This window comes from Marmota flaviventris, chromosome 2 (genome assembly GCF_047511675.1).
Source record: "Marmota flaviventris isolate mMarFla1 chromosome 2, mMarFla1.hap1, whole genome shotgun sequence".
Taxonomy (NCBI): Eukaryota; Metazoa; Chordata; class Mammalia; order Rodentia; family Sciuridae; genus Marmota; species Marmota flaviventris.
This window is the reverse complement of record NC_092499.1, coordinates 131068664-131093348: the sequence shown is the minus strand read 5'-3', so window position 1 is coordinate 131093348 and position 24685 is coordinate 131068664.

Below are 24685 nucleotides of genomic sequence, written 5' to 3'. Positions count from 1 at the left end.
CCTTAACCTAAAATAAACACTTACCCTACCCCTAGACCTAACACTGGTCCTAATCTGGCTCTAACCCTAACCCTAATCCTATCAGAACACTGACCCTGACCCTAACATTAACCTATCTCTAAACCGGACCCTAACCCAAAACCTAGTCCTAATACTAGACCTAGCCATAACCCTAACCCCAATACTAGCCCTAAACATAACCCTAGCCCTAACCCTAATTTAACCCTAATCTTAACCATAACATTAGCCGTAACCCTAACCATAGTCCTCACCCTACCCTAAACCTAATACAAAACCTAGCCATAATCCTAGGCCTAAACTTAGCCCTAAGTATAACCCTAACCTAACCCTAGCCCTAACACTAACACTTGCCTTAGACCTAAACCTAGCTCAAAGCCAAACCCTTACCCTAAACATTAGCCTAGCCCTATCCTAAACCATAACCCTAAACCTAGCTCTTATCCTAACCTTAATCCTAGCTCAAACTTTAGTTCTAAACCTGTCAATTACCCTAACCCTAATTATAACCCTATCCCTAACACTAAACCTAACCCTAAACATAAACGATCCCAAGACCTAACCATAAATCTAAACCTCACAATAGCCCTAACCCTAGCAGAAACATTAAGCCTTACACTGAACCTAATCATAAGAATAGCCCTAAATCATAACCTAACCCTAACCATAACCCTAACCCTAAATCTAACATTATCCATTAACCTAAAACTATCCCTAACTGTAATGAAAACTCTAGCCATAACCCAAACCCTAAACAAAACCCTAACCATAAACATCACTAGACCTGAACTTAAAGCTAACCCTTGCCCAAGCCATTACCCTAGCTCAAACACCAACCCTTACCCTAACCTAACCATAAACCTAGCCCTAAACCTAAGACTTACCATAAACCAAACCCTAGCCCTATCCTTAAACCTAACTCTAAGTTTAGACTTAATCTAAACCATAACCTAGCCCTAACCCTAGCTCTAAATCTATCCATTATACTAAACATAAAACTAACTTAATGCTAACCTTAACCCTATTGCTGAACCTAACCCATCCATTACCCTAAACCTTATCTGAAACCTAAACCTAACCCTATCCATCACCCTAACCCTAAGCCTAAACCTAACATTAATTCAAGCCCTAAACCTAAACTTTGACCTAAACCAAATATTAACTCTGACCCTAACCATAATAATACCCCTAACTCTAAACCTGACCCTTACGCTAAACATAGCTCTGACACTAAACCTAGCAATAAACTAACCCTAAAACTATCCTTAATCATAATTCTAGACTTGACATTAGCCCTAGCCTAATTCTAGCACTGAACCTAAAAGAAACCCTAGCCCTAAACTTAGCCTTAATCCTAACCTAAACACTAACCCTAGCCCTAGCCCTAATTCTAACCCTCACCCTAGCCCTAAAGCTAGGTATAACCCCATCCGTTACCCTAAACTTAATCCTAACCCCAATGTTAATCCCAAACCCAGCCCTACCCCTGGGCCTATCCCTAACACTAACCTTAGCCCTAATCCTAGCCCTATTTTAGTCCTAACCCTAACCCTAACACTAAGTCTAGTCCTAAATCTATACCTAACTCTCATCCTAGCCATTTCCCTAGTTCTAAACCTATCCCTTACTGTAACACTAACCCTAGCCCTAACCCTAAACCTGGATCTAAACCTAACTCTAAATCTAGCCCTAAACCTAAGCCTACACCTCATCCTAACACTAGCCCTAATCCTAACACTAATTCAAAATCTAGCCCTAACCCTAGCCCTAGCCCTAAAACAAAACCGAGCCATAGCCCTAACACTAATCCTAACCCATAGAAGTCAAGATGAAGTGAAACCTTAAAACACAAACTATTCCTGACAGCAAACCTTGAACTGAGAAGGCCCAACCTGGGAAACATGGTAATGCTAGGTAAAAGATGAATCCTGACCGGTATCAAAGAAATTTGAACAAAACTAACCCGAATATTAGTTCTAAACCTAGCCCTAACCCTAATCCTAAAACTAAGCTTTTCCTGTTTATAGAGCTTGATCATAAAATTCCCAAACGTGGGGTGCCTAGTAGGGCAAGGTAACATATGAATCCTGCCCAGTATCAAAAATTTTGACCAATAATTGGGGAAGGTGTTTTAGTACATGCCTATTTCCCCTGTATTCTCCTAAAGTGCTCTTGGATAAATTGTTTTTTCATGCTTCAGCTTAAGGTACTTTCACAAGGAAGAAACCAGAGCATGCCCACAGCGAAGTGATTGAGTCTGTGAAGTTTCATGCAGCTAGCAACAACCCTGTTTGATTGCCAGCTCCATTTCCATTCACACCTATAGGCCATAATGTAGTGAAAACTAAAAATTCAAACTGTTCCTGACATTGAACCATTGAACCTTGAAGGCCCAAAACATGAGAAGCCTACTAAGGTTGGTCAAAGGTGAATCCTGTAAAGTATCAAAGTAATCTGACCAAAATAATTCAGAACTCTTTCAGTACATGTGTATTTCGCTTGCTCCTAAAGCACTCAGAGATAAAGCTGTTTCTTTCTACTTCAGCTAAGGGATACTTCACAGGAAACAAATCAGAGAATGTTCACTGAGAACTGATTGAGTATGTGAAGTTTCAAGCAGCTAGCACAAACCCTGTTTGATTTCCAGCTTCATTTCCATTCACCCCTATAGGGCAAAAAGAAGAGAAACATGAAAATTGAAACTGTTCCTGAGATAAAACCCTTTTACATAGGAGGCCCAAACATTTGGAGTATAGTCAAAATAGGAAAAAAGCGAATCCTGCCAGTATCATAGAAATTAAAACAAAACAAAACAACAAAAAAAAACCTAACTCTAACCCTAACACCTGGTCTAAACCTAGTCCTAACACTAAGTCTAACCCTAAACCTAATATGTTTATAGAAACTTTGATCATAGAAGTTTCAAAATTGGGGAGTTTAGGGGGGCAAGCTTACAGATGAATCATGGGCAGTTTCAAAGAAATCTGACAAAAAAAATGAGGGAGCTATTTCAGTACATGCATATTTCCCTGTTTTCTCCTAAAGTGTTCTCAGATAAATTTGTATTGCATGCTTCAGCTTATAACTAATTTCACAAGGAACAAACCAGAGAGTGCCCACAGAGAACTGATTGAGTGTGTGAAGTTTCAAGCAGCTAGCAACAACCCTGTTTGATTTCGTGCTCCATTTCTCTTCAACAAAATGGTTCAAAAAAAGTGAAACCTTAAAATACAAACTGTTCCTGATAGCAAATGATTGAACCAAGAAGGTCCAAACCAGGGAACATTGTGAGGCTAAGTAAAAGAGGAATCCTGCCCAGTATCAAAGATATATGAAAAAAAACTGACTCTAACCCTAGCACTAGGTTTAAACCTAGCCCTTACCATAACCATAAACCTAACCCTAATCTGTTTAGAGAACCTTTTTTCATAGAATTTCCAAACTAAGGGAGCCTAGTGGGGCAACCTAACAGATGAATCTTGTGCCGTATCAAAGAAATCTGACCAAGTAATTTGGGGAGGTAGTTCAGTACATGTATATTTCCCTGTTGTCTCCTACAGTACTTTCAGATAAAGATGTTTTTACATGCTTCAGCTTTGGGAAAAGTTCACAAGGAAGAAATCAGAGTGCCCACATAGAACTGATTGAGTATGTGCAGTTTTAAGCAGTGAGGACCAACACTGTTTGATTTCAAGTTCCATTTCCATTTACCCGTATAGGTTAAAATGAAGGAAACCTTAAAATACAAACTGATCTGGACAGGGATAAGGCCCAAACCTGGGGAAAATAGTAAGGCTAGGTAAAAGACGAATTACGCCAAGTATCAAAAGAATTTGAACAAAATTCACTGTAACTCTAACACTAGATGTAACCCAATCCTAACCTAATTCTAACCTGTTTAGAGTACCTATGATCATAGAAGTTCCAAATTGGGGAGCCTAGCAGTGCAACTTAACAGATGAATATTGTGCAGTATAAAAGAGATTTGATTTAAAATTGGGGGAGATATTTCAGTACATTCATATTTCTCTGTTTTTTTCTTAAAGTGCTCATGGATAAATTGTTTTTCATGCTTCAGCTTAAGGTACTTTCACAAAAAAAAAAAAAAAAAAAAAAAAAAAAAAAAAAAAAAACAGTGCCCACAGAGAGGTGATTGAGTGTGTGAAGCTTCATGCAGCTAGCACCAACAATGTTTGATTTCCAGCTCCATTGCATTCACACCTATAGGCCATAATGAAGTGAAACCTAAAAATTCAAACTGTTCCTGACACTGAACCATTGTACCTGAAGGCCCAAACTTGGGCAGCCTACTAAGGCTAGGTCAAGGATAAATCCTCTACAGTATCAAATTAATCCAACCAAAAAAAAAAATTGAAGCTCAGGACACGGGTATTCTGCTTGCTCCTAAAGCACTCAGAGATAAAGCTGTTACTTTCTACTTCATCTTAGGGCTACTTCCATTGCAAACACCATATTATGCTTACTGAAAATTGATGGAGTGTGTGAAGTTTCAACCAGCTAGCCCAAACCATTTTCGATTACCAGCTTCATTTACATTCTCCCCTATAGGGAAAAAGGAAGAGAAACATTAAAATTGAAACTGTTCCGGAAGGCAAAACCTTTTACCTAGGAGGCCCAAACATTTGGAGTATAGTCAAAATAGGAAAAAGATGAATCCTGCACAGTGTCATAGAAAAATTTGAAAACAAAACTAACTCTTACCTTAACACTAGGTCTAATGCTAGTCCTAGCACTAACCCTAACAGTAACCTTAACCTGTTTAGAGTCCTTTTGTTCCTAGAAGTCCCACATTGGGGAGCCAAGTTGGGTAGGCTAACAGATGAATCTTTCACAATATCAAAGAAATCTGACCAAATAATTGGGGAGGTACTTCAGTACATGCCTATTTCCCTGTTTTATTCTAAAGTGCTCTCACATAAAGTTGCTTTGCATGCTTCAGCTTAGGGCTACTTTTACAAGGAAAAAAACAGATAATGCCCATAGAAAACTGAGTGTGTGAGGTTTGAAGTAGCTAGCACCAACCCTGTTGGATTTCCAGCTCCATTTCCATTTACATGCATAGGTAAAAATGAAACCAAAACTTAAAATACAAACTGTTCAGGAGAGCAAACCCTTGACCCAAGAGGCCCAAACATAGAAAATATAGTAATGCTAGGTAAAAGTTGAATTGTGCCCAGTATCAAAGATTTTTGAAAAAAACTAAATTTAACAAAACACTATATTCAAACCTTGCCCTAACCTAATACTAAATCTAACCTAACCTGTTTAGAAAACCATCGATCATAGTAGTCCCCAAATAAAGGAGTCCAGTGGGGCAAGCTAAGAGATGAATCCTGTGCAGTATCAAAGAAATCTGACCAAATAATTTGGGGAGGTATTTCATTAAGTGCATATTTCCCTGTTTTCTCCTAATGTGCTCTTGGGATAAATTATTTTTTCATGCTTCAGTTTAAGGTATTTTCACGAAGAACAACCAGAGAGTTCCCACAGAGAGCTGATTGAGTTTGTAAAGTTTCATGCATTTAGTAGTAACTCTGTTTGATTTCCAGCTCCATTTTCATTCACGTCTATAGGCTATAATAAAGTGAAACCTAAAAATTCCAACTTTTCCTGACAGTGAACTGGCAAACCTTGAAAACCCAAACTTGGGGATCCTACTACGACTAGGAAAAGGATGAATGCTGTACAATATCAAAGTAATCCATGCAAAAAAAAAATTGAAGCTTGCTCGTAAAGTGCTCACAGATAAAGCTTTTCTTTTTAAGTCAGCTTTTGGCTACTACCACAAGAAACAAATGAGAGAATGTGCACTGAGAACTGATTGAGTGTGTGAAGTTTCAAGCAGCTAGCACAAACCCTGTTTGAGATCAGCTCCATTTCCATTCACCACTATAGGGCAAAATGAATTGAAACATGAAAATTAAAACTGCTCCTGAGAGCAAACCCTTTTACCTATGAAGCCCAAACATGGGGAGCATACTAAGAATAGGAAAAAAGACAAATCCTGCCTAATATCCAAAACGTTGATAAGAACTAACTCTAACCCTAACACTAGTTCTAAAACTTGCCCTAACACTAACCATAACCCTAAGCCTAACCTGTTAAGGGAACCTTTGATCATAAAAGTTTATTTTTTTTAATTGGTTGTTCAAAACATTAGTGGGTCAAGCTTAAAGATGAATCCTGCACAATATCATAGAAATCTGACCAAATAATTGGGGGAGGTATTTCAGTACATGCATATTGCCCTGTTTTCTCCTAAATTGCTGTTGGATAAAGTTGTTTTGCATGCTTCAGCTTATGGCAACTTTTACGAGGAAGAAACCAGAGAGTTCCCACGGACAACTGATAGAGTATGTGAAGTTTCAACGAGCTAGCACCAACCCTCTGATTTCCAGCTCCATTTTCATTTACCCATAGAGGTCAAAATGAAGTGAGACATTAAAAACAAACTATTCCCAACAGCGAACTATTGAACAGAGAAGGCCCCAAACTGGGGCACATAGAAGGCAAGGTAAAAGATAAATCTTCCCAGTATCAAAGAAATTTGAACAAAATAAACTCTAACTCTAACACTAGCTCTAAACCTAGCCCTAACCCTAACTGTAACACTAACACTTACCTGTTTAGAGAACCATTGATACTAGAAGTGCCAACCTTGGGGAGCCTAGTGGAGCAAGCTAAAAGATAAATACTACACAGAACCAAAGAAATCTGATCAAATTGATGGGAGACTTATTTCAGTACATACATGTTTCTGTTTTCTTCTTAAGGGCTCTCGGATACAGTTTCTTTTGCATGCTTCATCTTTGGCCTACCTTCAAAAGAAAGAAACCAGAGAGTGCCCATTGAGAACTGATTTTGTGAAGTTTCAAGCACCTCCTGCCAACCCTGTTTGATTTCCAACTCAATTTTCATTCATATCAATAAGCCATAATGAAAGGAAACCTTAAAATACAGACTGTTCCGGACAGCGAACCATTGAACCGAGAATGCCCGAACCTGTGAAGCATAGTAAGGCGAATCGTGCCCAGTATCATGGAAATTTTAAGAAAACATGTGCCACATGGGTGCTCTCAGCTCAGATGGAAGGATCGGCTGTGCAGTTTCTCTGGGCACAGACAGCAGTGTCAGCCGCATGGGTGCTCTCTGTGCAGATGAAAGGAAGTACAGAACACAGAGGCTTAGTTTGAGAGTCAACAGATGGAGCTCTGGACACAGCACAAGGTCACTCCAGAACCTGCTACCTCACAAAACACCATTCATGGGTAATAGATGGAATCTATCTTGCAAATTTTGTTAGGATTAGGGCTAGTGTTAGTGTGAGGTTTAGGATAAGGCTTAGGGTTATTTTTAGAGTTAGGTTTAGATCTAGGCTTTGAGCTAGGGGTGAGGATAGGGCTAGGATTAGGGCTAAGTTTAGGGCTAGGTATACGGTGATGCTAAGGGATAGGTTTAGAACTAGGTATAAGGCTAGGGAGAGATTTTGAGTTAGTCTTAGGGTGAGGGTTAGGTTTGGGTTAGGGATAGAGCTAAATTAGGACTGGGATTAGGACTAGGGTTAGTGTTAGTGCTAGGCCTAGATTTAGGGCTAGGGTTAGTGTTAGGGTTAGGATTAGGGTTAGGTTTAGGTTAAGGGATGGGATTATAGCCACTTTTAGGGCTAGGATGAGGATTAGACTTAAGGTTATGGTTAGGGATAGGTTTATGATTAAGGTGAGGTTTATGTCTAGGATGTGGGCTAAGTGTTGTGTTAAGATTAGGATTAGGATTAGAGATAGGGCTAATGTCAGGTCTAGGGTTACAGTTAGGGAGAGTTTTTGTGTTAGGTTTATAGCTAGGTCTATTGTAAGGGACAGGTTTCTTGTTAGGGTCAGGATTAGAGCTATGGGTATTATTAGGTCAGGGTCAGGATTAGGATTTTTTTATTAGATTAATGTTTAGGGTTAAGGCTCCAGTTATCATTATGGTTAGGAATAGGTTAATGAGAGTTTCAGGTTTAGAGTTCAGGTTAGGTGTAGGGTAATGGATAGGGTTAGAGTTAAATCAAATTTTGAAATATGATATATCAAGAACTATGTAATGTTTTGAACAGCCAACAATAAAAAATTAAAAAAAAAAGAATAGGATTAGGGTTTGGCCTAGGGTTCTCAGAAGTATTATGGTTATTATTAGGGGAATAGATAGGGTTAGAGCTAGTGATATGGCTAGTGTTTTGCTTAGGATTAGTTCTAGGGTTAGGCCTAGGTTTAGGGTTAGGGCTAAGTGTAGGGTTATGGTTAACTTTAGGGTTAAAGCTAGGATAGGGCTTGGGTTAGGGCTAGGTTTTGCAATAGGTTAGGGCTATGGCAAATGTAAGAACTTTGTTATGATTAGGGCAAGTTTTAGGGTTAATGTTAGAGCTAAGTATAGTTTTAGGGTTAGGTTTAGGGTTAGGGTGATGTTTAGAGCTAGGGTTAGTGTTAGTGTCAGGGTCAGCGTTTGGTTTAGGATTATTGTTAATGTGAAAGCCAGAATTAGGACCAGGGTTAAGGTTAGGGGAAGGTTAGTTTTTGGCTTTAGGCTAAGGGTTACTATTAGGACTAAAGCTACGTTTTTCTTTAGGTCTAGGGCTAGTGTTATGGAAAGATTAGGATTAGGTTTAGGTCTAGGGCTAGTGTTAGGGTTAGGTTTAGGTATAAGGTTACCAGCAGGGTTAGTGTTAGGATTTGGTTTAGGGTTAGACCTATGATTAGTGTTAGGGTCAGAATAAGGGTCAGGGTTAGGATTAGGGTTTGGTTTATGGTTAGAGCTAGAATGAGGACTAGGTTTAGGGTTTGGGTTAGGTTAAGGATTAGGGTTAGGATTACAATTAGGATTAACATTAGGTTTAGCGTTTGGCATAGGGTAAGTGATAGGTTTAGAGATAGGATTAGGGCTAGGGTTAGGATTAAAGCTAGGTTTAGGGATCGGATTAGGGGCTAGTTTTTTGTTAGGGTTAAGGCTAGGGTTCGAGCAATGACTAATGTAAGAGCTATGGTTTTTAGGGTTAGTTTTAGGGTGATGGTTAGGGGATAAACCTCTAGTGCTATGATTAGGTTTAAGGTTAGGGTGAAATTTAGAGCTGTGTTAGTGTTAGGTTAACAGTCAGGGTCAGGTTTACTTTTAGTGTTAGGTTTAGGACTCAAATTAAGGCTAGGGTTATTGTAAGGGTTTGATTTAGGGTTAGTGTGGTCTTTAGAGCTAGGGGGAGTGTTGGGATATGAGTCAGAGTTAGGGTTAGTATTAAGGTTAAGATTAGGTCTCGAATTAGGGCTAGGGTTAGGACTAGGTGTAGTGTTAAGGTTTGGTTTAGGTTAAGGTTTAGGGTTAGGGCTATTGCTTGGGTTTGTTCTACTGTAAAGGTTAGGATTAGGGCTAGTTTTATGATTAGTGTTAGGGCTAGGGCTAGTGTAAATGTTAGGCTTAGGCTTAGGTTTAGGGTTAGATTTAGAGTTAGGGTTAGATCCAGGGTTACGATTAGGAATAAAGATTAGACAATGGTTATGGCTAGGTTTAGGGCTAGGGATAGGGCTAGGGTTAGGATTACAGTAATGGATAGGGTTAGAAGTAGGGATAGGGCTACTTTGAGAGTTAGAGTTAGTCTTAGGGCTAGGGTTAAGGTTAGGGTTAGGGATAGGGTTAAATTAGGGCTAGAATTAGGGCTAGGGTTAGTGTTCACCTTAGGCCTAGTGTTAGGGTTATGGTTACGGTTAAGTTTATGATAAGGAATGGCATTATAGCTAGGTTTAGAGATAGGGTGAGGGTTAGAATTAGGGTTAGGGCTATGGTTAGGGTTAGGATTATGATTAAGGCTAGGTTTCGGGCTAGGATGAGGGCTATGGTTTATTTTAGTGTTAGGGCTAGGATTAGAACTAGAGCTAATATCAGATCTAGGTTTATGGTTAAAGATAATTTTAGGGTTAGATTTATGGCTACATGTAATGTAAAGGTTAGGTTTAGGGTTAGGGTCAGGTTTAGGGGTATTATTAGGGTCAAGTTCTGGGTTAGAAGTTTGGGATAGGTTAAGGTTTTGAGTTAGGGCTTGAATTAGTGTTATGGTTAGTGTTAGTGAAACGATAGGTGAGGTTTAGGGTTTAGGTTTGATTTAGAATAATGCATAGGTTTAGAATTAGGGATAGGGTTAGGTTTACTCCTAGGGTTGTGGTTATGTCAATGAATAGAGTTAGAGATAGGGTTAGGGCTAGGGTTATGATTTTTATTAGGGCTAGGTTTAGGATTAGGTTTACGGTTAAAACTCAGTTTAGGGCTTGGATTTGGGCGTGGTTTAGGGTTAACATAATGGTAGGGTTTGGGGTAAGGCTCATGTAAGTACCAGGGTGAAAATTAGGGTTAAATTTAGGGTTAGGGTTAGTGGTAGATCTAGTGTTAAGTTTAGGGTTAGGGTTAGGGTGATGTTTAGACTAGGGTTAGTATTATGGTCAGAGTCATGGTCAGTGTTGTAATTTTCAGATTAAAACTAGGATTAAAGCTATGGTTAGGTTTAGGGTTAGGGTTTGGTTTAGGTTAAGTGTTAGGGTTAGGGCTATGGCTCGGTTTTGTTTTAGGACTAGTGTTAACGTTAGATTTAGAATTAGGGTTAGGGTTAGGGTTAGACGTAGGGTTAGGGTTTGATTTAGAGTTAAAATTAGATCTAGGTTAGGGCTAGAACTAATGATAGAGGTAGGGTTAAGGCTAGGGTTAGGGCTAGGATTAGGGTTCCGGTAAGGGATGGGGTTAGAACTAGGGATAAAGCTAGGGTAAGAGTTAGATTTAGTCTTAGGGCTAGGGTTAGTGCTAGGGTTAGGAATAGGACTAAATTAGTGCTGAGATTAGGTCTAGGGTTAGTTTTGGGTTTAGGCCTAAAGTTAGGTTTAGTGATAGGATTAAGGCTGGGTTTAGGGCTAGGATAAGGGCTGGGCTTGTATTAGGTTTAGGGCTAGGATTAGGGTTATGGCTAATGTCAAGTCTAAGCTTACGGTTGGGGATAGTTTTAGAATTAGGGTTATGGCTAGGTGTACTTTAAAGGTTAGGTTTAGTGTAAAAGTCAGCTTTAGAGTTTGGAGATTTATTAGGGTCAGAGTCAGTGTTACAGTTTGTTTGAGGTTAGGGTTTAGGGTTAGGGCTTGAATTAGCTCTAGTGTATGGGTTAGGGTAATGATAGGGTTTGGTTTAGTGTTTACATTAGGTTTAGTGTAATTTTAGGGTTAGGGTTAGTGATAGGGTTAAGGTTAGGCCTAGGGTTCTCATTAGGGTAAGGGTTATGTTTAGTATAATGGATAGAATTAGAGCTAAGTTTAGGGCTAGGTTTATGGTTAGGAATAGGTCATGAATTAGGGTTAGGGTTAAAACTAGGGTTAGGCTTAGGTTTATGTTTAGCAAAAGGGTTAGGTTTTGAGCTAGGGTTAGGGCTAGGGAGAGGGTTAGGTTTAGGGTTACTTATAGGGATAAGATTATAGTACTCATAGGGTTAGGGTTAGGATTAGTGCTAGTGACATCATTAGAGATTGGGTTAGGGTTAGGGTAATGTATATGATTAGATGTAGATTTAGGGCTATGTTTAATGTTAGATTGATGTTTAGGCTTAGAGTTAGGGTTAGGGTTATGGTTATGTTTAGGTTTATAGTAAGGTGAGAGTTAGAGTTAGTCTTAGGGTTTAGTTAGGTTAGGTTAGGTCTATGCAAGTGTGAGGTTTAAAGTTAGGTCTATGGTTAGTTTTCCAGTTAGGTTTAGGTTTACAATTAAGCCTAGGATTATCAATAAGTTTAGGTTTAGGTTTAGAGTAATGGGTAGGTTGAGAGCTAGGTTTAGGGCTAGGGTTAAGGTTAGGATTAGGGTAGGGTTAGGGTTAGATTGAGGGATAGATGTAGGTTTATGTTTAGAGTAATATTTAGGCTTGGAGCTAGGATTAGGACTAAGGCGTGGGTTAGGTTAGGGTTAGGGCTAGGGTTTGGGTAAGGGTTATGCTTAAGTCTTGATTTAGGCCTAGGATTAGCTTTAGGTTTTATGTTATGGGTTTAGGCCTAGGGTTAGTGCTATGGGTAATGTAAGAGCTAGATTTATGTTGAGGGCTAGTGATAGGGTTAGGGTTATGGCTAGGTCTAGTGTTAGGTTTAGATTTTTGGATAGGGTCAGATTTACAGATAAATTTACTCTAAAGGCAGGGTCGGTGTTTGGGTTAGAGTTAGTGTTACGGTTACAGCCAGAATTAGGATTATGTTTAGGTCTAGGTTTAGGGTTAGTGTTTGAGTTAGGTTAAGGATTATTGTTAGGGCTAGAGCTAGGTTTATGTTTAGGTCTAGGGCTAGAGTTAAGGCTAGATTTAGGATTTGGTTTAGGTCTAGGGCTAGGGTTAGGGTTTGGTCTAGGGTTAGGGTCAGTTTTAGACCTAGGTTTAGTGTTAGGGTCAGAATAAGGGTCAGGGTTATTGATAGGGTTTGGGATAAGGTCAGAGCTAGAATGAGGGCTAGGGTTAGGACTATTAATAGGGTTAGGGTTTTGGTTAGCCTAAGGATTAGAGATAAGTCTTGGGTTACCATTAGGGTTAGGGTTTTTCTTAGGTTAAGGGAGAGTCTTAGAGCTAGGGTTAATGCTAGAGTTAGAGTTAGGGTTAGGGTTAGGATTAAATATATGTTTAGAGCTCAGATTAGGGCTAGTTTTTTGTGTTAAGGTTAGGGCTAGATTTGGGCATTGGCTAATGTAAAAGCCAGGATTACATTTAGGGTTAGTTTTAGGGTTAGGGTTAGGGGTGGGTCTAGTGTTAGGTTTAGGTTTAAGGTTAGGGCAATATTTAGAGCTAGGATTATTATTAGGATATGAGTCAGCATCAGGGTTAGTTTTAGGGTTAGGGTTAGGACTCAAATAAGGGCTAGGGTTACTGTTAGTGTTCAGTTTAAGGTGAGGGCTGTATTTAGAGCTATGGTGACTGTTAGGATATCAGTCAGGGTCAGGGTTATCTTTAACGTTAGTGTTATGACTTGAATTAGGGCTAGAGTTACTGTTGGGATTTGCTTTAAGTTTAGGGTGGTCTTTAGAGCTAGGATAAGTGTTAGGATATGAGTCAGGGTCAGGGTAAGTTTTAAAGTTAGGGTTATGACTTGAATTAGTGCTAGAGTTACTGTTGGGATTTGCTTTAAGTTTAGGGTGGTCTTTAGAGCTAGGATAAGTGTTAGGATATGAGTCAGGGTCAGGGTAAGTTTTAAAGTTATTGTTAGGACTTGTATTAGGGCTAGGGTTACGTCTATGTGTAGTGTTAAGTTTTGGTTTAAGTTAAGGTTTAGGGTTAGGGCTGTTGCTCTGTTTGTTTTTAGTCCTAGATTTAGGGTTTGGACTAGTAATAAGATTAGCATTAGGGTTAGGGCTAGTTTTAGTGTTACGCTGAGGCTTTGGGTTAGGGTTAGAATTTGATTTAGTGTTAGATCTAGGATTAGGGCTAGGTCTAACTATAGGGCAAGGGTTAGGGCTAGGGTTATGGTTGTGGTAACAATAGGGTTAGAACTAGGGTAGGACTAGGGTGAGAGTTAGAGTTAGTCTTAGGCCTAGGGTTTTGGTTAGTTTTAGGGATAGGGCTAAGTTAGGGCTAGGGTTAGTGTTCAGCTTAGGCCTAGTGTTAGGGCTAGTGTTATTGTTAATTTTAGGATAAGGTATTGTGTTATGACTAGGTTTAGAGGTAGGGTGAGGGTTAGAATTAGGGATAGGGATAGGGATAGGGTTAGGGTTGTGATAAGGCTAGGTTAAGGGCTAGGATGAGGGCTAGGATTTGTTGTAGGGTTAGGTCTAGAATTAGGGCTAGGGCTAATGTCAGGTCTAGTGTTACACTTAGGGGTAGATTTAGGGTTGGTTTTTGTCTAAGTTTTGTGTAAGCGTTAGGCTTAGGGTAAGGGTCAGGTTTAGAGCTAGGTGTATTTTTAGGGTCAGGAGCAGTGTTAGGGTTTGTTTTAGCTTATGGTTCAGGGATAGGGCTCAAATGAGCATTGGGGTTAGGGTTAGGGTAATTGATTTGGTTAGGTTTAGGTTTCAGGGTTAGATTTACAGCAATGGAGAGCTTTAGGATTAGCACAAAGGTTATGGTTAAGCCTAGGATTAGCTTTAGAATTAGGGTTTTCATAAGGATAATATATAGGGTTAGAGCTATGGTTATGGCTAGGGTTAGTTTAAGATTAGGGATAGAGTTAGGTTAGGTTTTGCGTTAGGGCTAGTAACCCTAGCTTAGGGTAGGGTTAGGGTTAGATTTGGGGTAAAGGTTAGGTTTTGAGCTAGGGTTAGGTCTAGGAAGAGGGTTAGGTTTAGTGTTATGGTCAGGGTTAGGTTTAGAATTAGGGCTAGGATTTTCATTGGGGTTAGGATCAGGTTTAGGATAATAGATTGGATTAGATGTAAGGTTACCTTTATGGTTAATATTAGGTTTAGGTTTAAGTTTAGTTTTAGGGCTAGGTTTACTGTTGGATTTAAGGTAAAAGTTAGGGTTTGAGTTAGGGTTAAGGCTATGACAAGGTTTAGGTTTAGGGATAGGTCTAGGGTTAGGTTTATGATTTGGGTAGGTTTTCAGTTAGGGTTATGGATTGGGTTATCATTAGGGATACAGTTATATTTAGGGTAATGCCTAGGGTTAGAGCTAGTGTTAGGTCTAGAATTAATGTTAGGATTAGGGCTATGGTTAGACTTATGGTTAGGTATAGTGTGTGGGTTATGTTTAGGCTAAGGGTTAGTCTTTGAGCTAGGGGTAGGACTAAGGTGATGTTTAGGGATAGGGTTAGGACTAGGGTTAGGGTTAGGGTGAGGGTTATGCTTAGGGTAGGTTTAGGCCTCAATTAGGTTTCGGGTTATTTAAGTTATTTGTTATTTTTAGGCCTAGGTTTAGCGCTATATTTAATGTAAATCTATGGTTCTGATTAGAGCTAGTTTTAGGATTAGGGTTATGGCTAGGTTTATTGTTAGGTTTAAATTTTGGGTTAGGGTGAGGTTTAGAGCTAGGTTTAATGTTAGTGTCAGGGCCAGTGTTCAGGTTAAAGTTAGGATTAGGGTGAAAGCCAGACTAGGACTAGTGGTAGGGTTAGTGTTTGGTTTAGGTTAAGGGTTAGTGTTAGGGCTAGGACTAAGTTTTTGTTTAGGTCAAGGGCTAGAGTAATAGCTAGATTTAGGATTAGGTTTAGGTCTAGGGTAGTGTTAAGGTTAGGTTTAGGTATAAGTTTACTGGTAGGGCTAGTTTCAGTTTCAGTTTAGGGTAAGGTTTAGACCTATAATTATTGTTAGGGTCAGAATAAGGGTGACGGTCAGGGTGAGGTTTTGGGTTAGGGGTAGATAGAGAATGAGGGATAGTGTTAGGACTAGTAATAGAGTTATTGTTTGGGGTTGGCTAAGGATTAGGATTAGGACTAGAGTTAGCATTATGGATAGGGTTTGGCTTAGGGTAATGGATCTGATTAGAGCTACAGTTAGGGCAAGGATTAGGGTTAGATTTAGGGCTAGTTTTAGGGATAGGGTTAGGGTTAAATCTAGTATTAGGGCTTGGATTAGGACTATTTTTGTGTTAGAGGCTAGGGTTTGGCTAAGGCCAATGTAAGAACTAGGATTACTATTAGGGTTAGTTTTAGGGTTAGGGTTTCAGCTAGGTCTAGTGTTAGCATTAGTTTTAGGGTTAGGGTGATATTTAGAGCTAGGGTTTGTGTTTGGATATGAGTCAGAGTGAGGGTTAGTTTTAGGCCTAGGACTTGAATTAGAGCTCAGGTTATGGCTAGTTATGGGTTAGGGTTTGGTGTACATTGAGATTTAGGTTTAGAGCAATGGCTCAGTTTTGTTTTAGGGCTAGGGCTAAGGTTAGACCTAGTTGTAGGATTAGCAATAGTGTTAGAGCTAGTTGTAGAATGAGGTTTAGGCTTAAGATTAGGGTTAGATTTAGAGTTTTGTTTAGATCTAGTTTTAGAACTATGGCAAGGGTTAGGGCTAAGTTTAGGGCTCTTTTGAGGGTTATGGTAATGAATAGGGTTATAAATAGAAATAGGGCTAGGGTGTGAGTTAGAGGTAGTCTTAGGGCTAGGGTTAGGTGTAGGGTTAAGTTTAGCATTCAAATAGGGCTAGGATTAGCACTATGATTATTGTTAGTGTTAGGCCTATGGTTAGGGCTAGGTTTATGGTTAGTTTTAGGGGAAGGGATGGGGTTATATAGCTAGGTTCAGTGCTAGGATGAGGGTTATATTTAGGGATAGGGCTAGGGTGAGGGTTCAGGTTAGAATTAAGTCTAGGTTTAGGGCTAGGATGAGGGCTAGGGTTTGTGTTAGTGTTAGGGCTAGGATTATGGCCAGGGATAATGTCAGGTCTAGGGATATGTTTTGGGATAGTGTTAGGGATAGGTTTAAGTTTAGGTCTAGTGCTAGTGTTATGTTTAGTTTTAGGTATAGGTTTACTGGTAAGGCTAGTGTTAGGGTTCGGTTTAGTGTTAAGGTCAGGCTTTGACCTAGGTCAGTGGGAGGGATAGGTTTAGTGAAGCTTCCATTATAGAGCTAGGGTCAGAGTATGGATTAGAGATTGGTTTGGGTTAAGGTTTAAGGTTAGGGCTCATATTAACATTAGGGTTAGTATTAGGGTTAGTGTAATGGATAGACTTAGTTCAGTTTAGGCTTAGAGTAATGCATAGGGTTAGTGTGAGGTACAGGGTTACGGTTGGCCTAGGGTTAGCATTTGGCTTAGGCTTATGGTTAGAGTAAAGAATAATTTTAGTGCTAGTGTTATGGCTTAGGTTAAGGTTATGATTAGGGCTAGGGTTTGTGTTACTCCTAAGGCTAGTGTTAGAGATAGGTTTAGGGTAAGTGTTAGGGTTTGAGCTAGGGTTAGGGCTAGGGTGAGGGTTAGGTTTAGAATCAGGGCTACAGTTAGGATTAGGGTTAGGGTTAGGGTTATGAATATGGTTAGCAATAGGGTTAGGGTTATGTTTAAGTAATGGATAAAGTTAGAGCTAGGATTTGGGCTATGGTTACAGTTAGGATTAGGGATAAGGTTAGGGTTAGGGTTAGAGCTAGGGTTATTTTTAGAGTAAAGGTTAGCGTTTGAGTTAGGGTTAGGGCTAGGGCGGGCATTAAGTTTAGGATTTGTGCTAGGGTTAGGGTTAAGGTTATGCATAGGTCTAGGTTTAGTGTTTGTATTTTGGCTATTTTTTGTGTGAGGTTTATGACTAGTGTTAGGGCTATGGGTAATGTAAGAGCTAGGCTTATGGTTATGGCTAGTTTTTTTTTTTTTTTGGTTAGGCTTATACATATGTCTAATGTTAGTTTTAAGTTTTGGGTTAGGATGAAGTTTAAAGCTAGGGTTTGTGTTAGGGTAAGTGTCAGTGTTCGGGTTAGCATTGGGTTTATGGTTCTGGCCAGAATTTAAACTAGGGTTAGGTCTAGGGGTAGGGTTAGTCTTTGCTTTAGGTTAATGGTTAATTTAGGGCTAGGACTAGGTGTTTTTTTAGGACTATGGCTAGAGTTATGGCTATATTTAGGATTAAGTTTAGGTCTAGTGCTAGTGTTATGTTTAGTTTTTTGTATAGGTTTACTGGTAGGGCTAGTGTTAGGGTTCGGTTTAGTGTTAAGGTAAGGCTTTGACCTAGGGTAAATCTTAGGGTCAGAATAAGATTAATGTTTAGGCTTAGGCTTTGGGTTAGGGTTAAAGAAAAAATGAGGTCTAGGGTTAGTACTAGTAATAGAGTTAGGGATTGGGGAAAGCTAAGGTTTATGGTTAGAACTAGGTTAGCATTAGGTTGAGAGTTTGGCTAAGGGTAAGGAATAGGTTTAGCGCTAGGGTTTGAGTTAGTGCTAGGGTTAGGGTTAGGGTTAGGTTTAAAGCTAGGGTTTAGGCTCAGATTAGCGCTAGGGATTTTTATTTCGGGTTAGGGCTGTGGCTAATATAAGAACTAGCTTTATGTTTAGGGATAGTTTTAGGGTTAGGATTAGGGCAAGGTCTAGTATTTGGGTTAGCTTTAGGGTTAGGGTGATGTTTAGAGGTAAGGTTAGTTTTAGGGTCAGAGTCAGGGTCAGTATTAGTTGTAGGGATATGGTTACAACTACATGTAGCATTAGGATTTGGTTTAGGTTAAGGGTTAGGATTAAGGCTATAGCTCAATTTGTTTGTGGGCTATGGTTAACTAGGTTTAGGGCTAGTTTTCAAATTAGAATTAGGGTTAGGGCTAGTGTTAGGTTAAGGTTTAGGTTTAGAGTTAGGGTTAGATTTAGAGTTAGGGTTAGTTCTAGGTTTAGGACCATGGGTAGTGATAGGAATAAGTTTAAGGCTAGTGTTAGGTTTAGGCAATAGATAAGATTGGTACTAGAAATAGTTCTAGGCCTAGAGTTAGGGTTAATCTTAGGGCTAGGGTTAGAGTTAGGGTTACAGTTAGCAATAAATTAGGGCTAGAATTAGACCTATTGTTACTGTTAGGATTAGGCCTAGTGTTAGGGCTGGTTTTAGTGTTAGTGATGGTGTTAGATTTAGGGTTAGGGGAAAGGATGTGGTTATCACTAGGTTCAGAACAAGGGCAAGGGTCAAAATTATGGTTTGGGCTAGGGTTAGGGTTCGGGTTATGGTTAAGGCTAGCTTTAGGGCTAGGATGAAGGCTCGGGGTTTTTTTTTTATTTTGAAGGCAAGAATTAGGTAGAGTGCTAATGTCAGGTCTAGGGTTACAGCTAGGGACACTGTTAGGGTTAGTTTTATGGGTAGGTCTAGTTTAAGGGTTATGTTTAGGGTAAGGGTCAAGTTTAGAGCTAGGTGTGTTATTAGAGTTAGTTTCTTGTTCATAGTTTGGGTTAGGTTTTTGTTCAGTTTTAGGGCTTGAATTAGCATTAGGGTTAGGGTTAGAATAATTGATAGGATTAGGTTTAGTGTTCAGATTAGTTTTAAGTAAGGTTAAGGCTAGTGTTAGCATTAGGTTTAGGGTTAGGCCTAAATGGAAAGGATTAGATTTAGGTTTAGGACTAGGGTTAGTGTTAGGTTTAGCATAACTGTTAGGGTTTCAGCTAGGATTAGGACTATGGCAACAGTTAGTTTTATGATTAGGTCTATGGTTAGGTTTACAGTGAGGGTTAGTGTAGGTTGAGGGTTTGGACTAGGTTAAGTTTACAGTTAGGGTAGAATAGGTTTAGGGTTAGGGCTAGTATTATCATGGCATTTTTAATTAGGGTTAGCAGACACTGAAAGTGAGAAGATCCTGGAACAACGTATTTCAAACACTGAAAAACAATAGATGCAAACCAAGAATTTTGTATCCAGCAAAATTAAGCTTCAGGTATGACAACAAAATAAAAATCTTTCATGATAAACAAAAGTTAAAAGATTTTGCAGCCAGAAAACCAGCACTGCAAAGCATCTTGAGCAAAACACTACACGAGGAAGAAATGAAAAACAGTAACCAAAGCCAACAGTGCGAAGTGCCTCAGTAAAGACAGAGGGAATGGGAAAGCTAATCATGGAGACAAAAAACTAATTTTTTTAAAAAAAGATAAATAATCAAACATGGCTGGAAGTACAAACCATATATCAATAGTAACTCTAAACGTTAATGGCTTAAACTCTCCAATAAAGTGACATAGGCTGGTAATATGGATTAAAAAAAAATCAAATTCAACAATATGCTGCCTCCAGGAGACACATCTGATTGGAAAAGACATACACAGGCTGAGGTGAAAGGTTGGGAAAAAATATACCATGCACACGGTCCTCAAAAGCAAGTAGGGGTGGCCATCCTCATATCAAATAAAATCGACTTCAAGACTAAGTTAATCAAAAGGGATAAAGAAGGACATAATATACTGTTAAAAAGAACCATTCACCAACAAGACATAACAATTATCAATATTTATGCACCAAATAATGGTGCTGTGACATTCATAAAACAAACTCTCCTCAAGTTCAAGAATCAAATAGACCACAACACAATAATTATGGGTGACTTCAACACACCTCTCTCACCATTGGATAGGTCCTCCAAACAAAAGTTGAATAAAGAAACTATAGAACTCAATATCACTATCAATAACCTAGACTTAACTGACATATATAGAATATATCAACCATCATCAAGTGGATATACTTTTTTCTCAGCAGCACATGGATCCTTCTCAAAAATAGACCATATATTATGCCATAGGGCAACCCTGAGTAAATATAAAGGGGTGGAGATAATACCATGCATTTTTTCTGATCATAATGGAATGAAACTGGAAATCAATGATAAAAGAAGGAAGGAAAAATCCTACATCACATGGAAAATAAACAATATGTTACTGAATGATCAATGAGTTACAGAAGACATAAAGGAGGAAATCAAAAAATTCTTAGAGATAAATGAAAATACAGACACAACATATCGGAATCTATGGGACACAATGAAAGCAGTTTTAAGAGGGAAATTCATCGCCTGGAGGTCATTCCTCAAAAAAAGAAAAAAAACAACAAATAAATGAGCTCACACTTCATCTCAAAGCCCTAGAGAAGGAAGAGCAAAACAACAGCAAATGTAGCAGAAGGCAAGAAATAATTAAAATCAGAGCAGAAATCAAGGAAATTGAAACAAAAGAAACTATTGAAAAAATTGACAAAACTAAAAGTTGTTTCTTCGAAAAAATAAATAAGATCGACAGACCCTTAGCCATGCTAATGAAGAGAAGAAGAGAGAGAACACAAATTACTAACATATGGGATGAAAAAGGCAATATCACAACAGATACTACAGAAATACAGAAGATAATTAGGAATTATGTTTTTCAAAATATATTTTCGAAATAACCTATATTCTGATAAAATAGAAGATAGTGAAGACATCAAAAAATTTCTTAAGTCATATGATTTGCCCAGACTGAGTCAGGAGGATACACACAATTTGAACAGACCAATATCAATGGATGAAATAGAAGAAGCAATCAAAAGACTACCAACCAAGAAAAGCCCAGGACCGGATGGGTAGACAGCGGAGTTTTACAAAACTTTAAAGAAGAATTAATACCAATACTTTTCAAGTTATTTCAGGAAATAGAAAAAGAGGGAGCTCTTCCAAATTCATTCTATGAGGCCAAAATCACCCTGATTCTGAAACCAGAAAAAGACACTTCAAAGAAAGAAATCTACAGAGCAATATCTCTAATGAACCTAGATGCAAAAATCCTCAATAAAATTCTGGCGAATCAGATACAAAAACACATCAAAAAAACTGTGCACCATGATCAAGTAGGATTCATCCCTGGAATGCAAGGATGGTTCAATATATGGAAATCAATAAATGTTATTCACCACATCAATAGACTCAAAGATAAGAACCATATGATCATCTCGATAGATGCAAAAAAGCATTCAACAAAGTACAGCATCCCTTTATGTTCAAAACACTAGAAAAACTAGGGATAACAGGAACTTACCTCAACATTGTAAAAGCTGTCTATGCTAAGCCTCAGGCTAGCATCATTCTGAATGGAGAAAAATTGAAGGCATTCCCTCTAAAATCTGGAACAAGACAAGGATGCCCTCTATCACCACTTCTATTCAATATAGTTCTCGAAACACTGGCCCGAGCAATTTGACAGACAAAAGAAATTAAAGGGAGAAAAATAGGAAAAGAAGAACTTAAATTACCACTATTTGCATACAACATGATTCTATACCTAGAAGACCTAAAATGGTCTACAAAAAAACTACTAGAACTAATAAATGAATTCAGCAAAGTGGCAGGATATAAAATCAACACACATAAATCAAAGGCATTTCTGTATATCAGTGACAAAACTTCTGGAATGGAAATGAGGAAGAACACCCCATTCACAGTATCCTCAAAAAAATAAAATATTGGGAATCAACCTAACAAAAGAAGTGAAAGATTTATACAATGAAAACTACAGAACCCTAATGAGAGAAATAGAAGAAGATCTTAGAAGATGGAAAAATATACCCTGTTCATGGATAGGCAGAACTAACATCATCAAAATGGCGATATTACCAAAAGTTCTCTATAGGTTTAATGCAATGCCAATCAAAATCCCAATGACATTTATTGTAGAAATAGATAAAGCAATTATGAAATTCATATGGAAAAATAAAAGACCCAGAATAGCAAAAGCAACTGCAAGCAGGAAGTGTGAATCAGACGGCATAGCGATACCAGATTTCAAACTGTGCTACAGAGCAATAGTAACAAAAACAGCATGGTACTGGTACCAAAACAGGCGGGTGGACAAATGGTACAGAATAGAGGACACAGAGACTAATCCACAAGGTTACAGCTATCTTATATTTGATAAAGGGGCTAAAAGCATGCAATGGAGGAAGGATACCATCTTCAACAAATGGTGCTGGGAAAACTAGAAATCCATATGCAACAAAATGAAACTGAATCCCCTTCTCTCGCCATGCACAAAAGTTAACTCAAAATGGATCAAGGAGCTTGATATCAAATCAGAGATTCTGTGTCTGATAGAAGAAAAAGTTGGCTCCGATCTACATATTGTGGGGTCAGGCTCCAAATTCCTTAATAGGACACCCATAGCACAAGAGTTAATAACAGGAATCAACAAATGGGACTTACTTAAACTAAAAAGTTTTTTCTCAGCAAGAGAAACAATAAGAGAGGTAAATAGGGAGCCTACAACATGGGAACAAATTTTTACTCCTCACACTTCAGATAGAGCTCTAATATCCAGAATATACAAAGAACTCAAAAAATTAAACAATAAGATAACAAATAACCCAATCAACAAATGTGCCAAGGACCTGAACAGACACTTCTCAGAGGAGGACATACAATCAATCAACAAGTACATGAAAAAATGTTCACCATCTCTAGCAGTCAGAGAAATGCAAATCAAAACCACCCTAAGATACCATCTCACTCCAGTAAGATTGGAAGCCAATATGAAATCAAACAACAATAAGTGCTGGCGAGGATGTGGGGAAAAGGGTACTCTTCTACATTGCTGGTGGGACTGCAAATTAGTGCGGCCAATTTGGAAAGCAGTTTGGAGATTCCTGGGAAAGCTGGGAATGGAACCACCATTTGACCCAGCTATTGCCCTTCTCAGACTATTCCCTGAAGACCTTAAAAGAGCATACTACAGGGATACTGCCACATCGATGTTCATAGCAGCACAATTCACAATAGCTAGATTGTGGAACCAACCCAGATGCCCTTCAATAGATGAATGGATAAAAAAATGTGGCATTTATACACAATGGAGTATTACGCAGCACTAAAAAATGACAAAATCATGGAATTTGCAGGGAAATGGAAGGCATTAGAGCAGATTATGCTAAGTGAAGCTAGCCAATCCCTAAAAAACAAATGCCAATGTCTTCTTTGATATAATGAGAGCAACTAAGAACAGAACAGGGAGGAAGAGCAGGAGGAAAAGATTAACATTAAACAGAGACACAAGGTGGGAGGGAAAGGGAGAGAAAAGGGAAATTGCATGGAAATAGAAGGAGACCCTCATTGTTATACAAAATTACATATAAGAGGTTGTGAGGGGAATGGGAAAAAAAAACAAGGAAAGAAATGAATTACAGTAGATGGGGTAGAGAGAGAAGATGGGAGGAGAGGGGAGGGGGGATAGTAGAGGATAGGAAACGTAGAAGAATACAACAGTTACTAATATGGCATTATGTAAAAATGTGGATATGTAATCGATGTGATTCTGCAATCTGTATACAGGGTAAAAAGGGGAGTTCATAACCCACTTGAATCTAATGTATGAAATATGATATGTCAAGAGCTTGTAAAGTTTTGAACAACGAATAATAAATAAATAAATAGTTAGGGTTAGGCTAATAGATGGGGTTAGAGCTATGTTTAGAGCTATGTTTGGGTTAGGCTTATGTTTAGGGTAATGGATAGTTTAGGGCTAGGGTTATGGTTAGGATTAGGGCTAGGGTTCAGGTTAGGGTTATATCTAGGGTTAGTGTTAGGGTTAGGTTTAGGGTAAGTGTTAGGGTTTGAGCTATGGTTATGGTTGGGGTGATGGGTAGGTTTAGTGTCAGGTCTAGGTTTAGGTTTAAGGTTAAGTTTAGGGTTAGGGTTATCATTAGGGTTAGGGTTATGTTCAGGGTAATGGATAGAGTTAGAGCTAGAGATAGGGCTAGATTATGGTTAGGATTAAGTCTAGGGTTAGGTTTAGAGTTAGGGCCAGTTTTAGGGTTAGGGTTAGGTTTAGGGTAATGGTCAGTGCTAGGGTTATGGTTTTAATGAGGTGTAGGGCTCAGTTTAGGTATAGGTTTTTGGTTAGGTTAGGGCTAGGTTTAGGGCTACAGCTAATGTAAGAACTAGAGTTATGATTAGGGCTACTTTTAGGGTTAGGGTTAGGGCTCATTCTAATTTTAGGATTAGGTATACTTTTAGGGTGATGTTAGAATTAGGGTTAGTGTAAGGTCAGAGTCAGGCTCAAGGCTAGTTTCAGGGTTAGATTAGGGCTGGAATTAGGGCTAAGTTTAGGGCTATGTGTAGGGTTAGGTTTTGGTTTAGGTTAAGTGTTAGGGTTAGGGCTATGGCTCAGTTTTGTTTTAGGGGTTGAACTAGATTAGGGCTAGCTTTAGGATTAGTGTTATTGTTAGGGCTAGTGTTAGTGTGAAGTTTAGGCTTAGGGTTAGGAATGGACTTAGAGTTATGTTTAGTTCTAGGGTT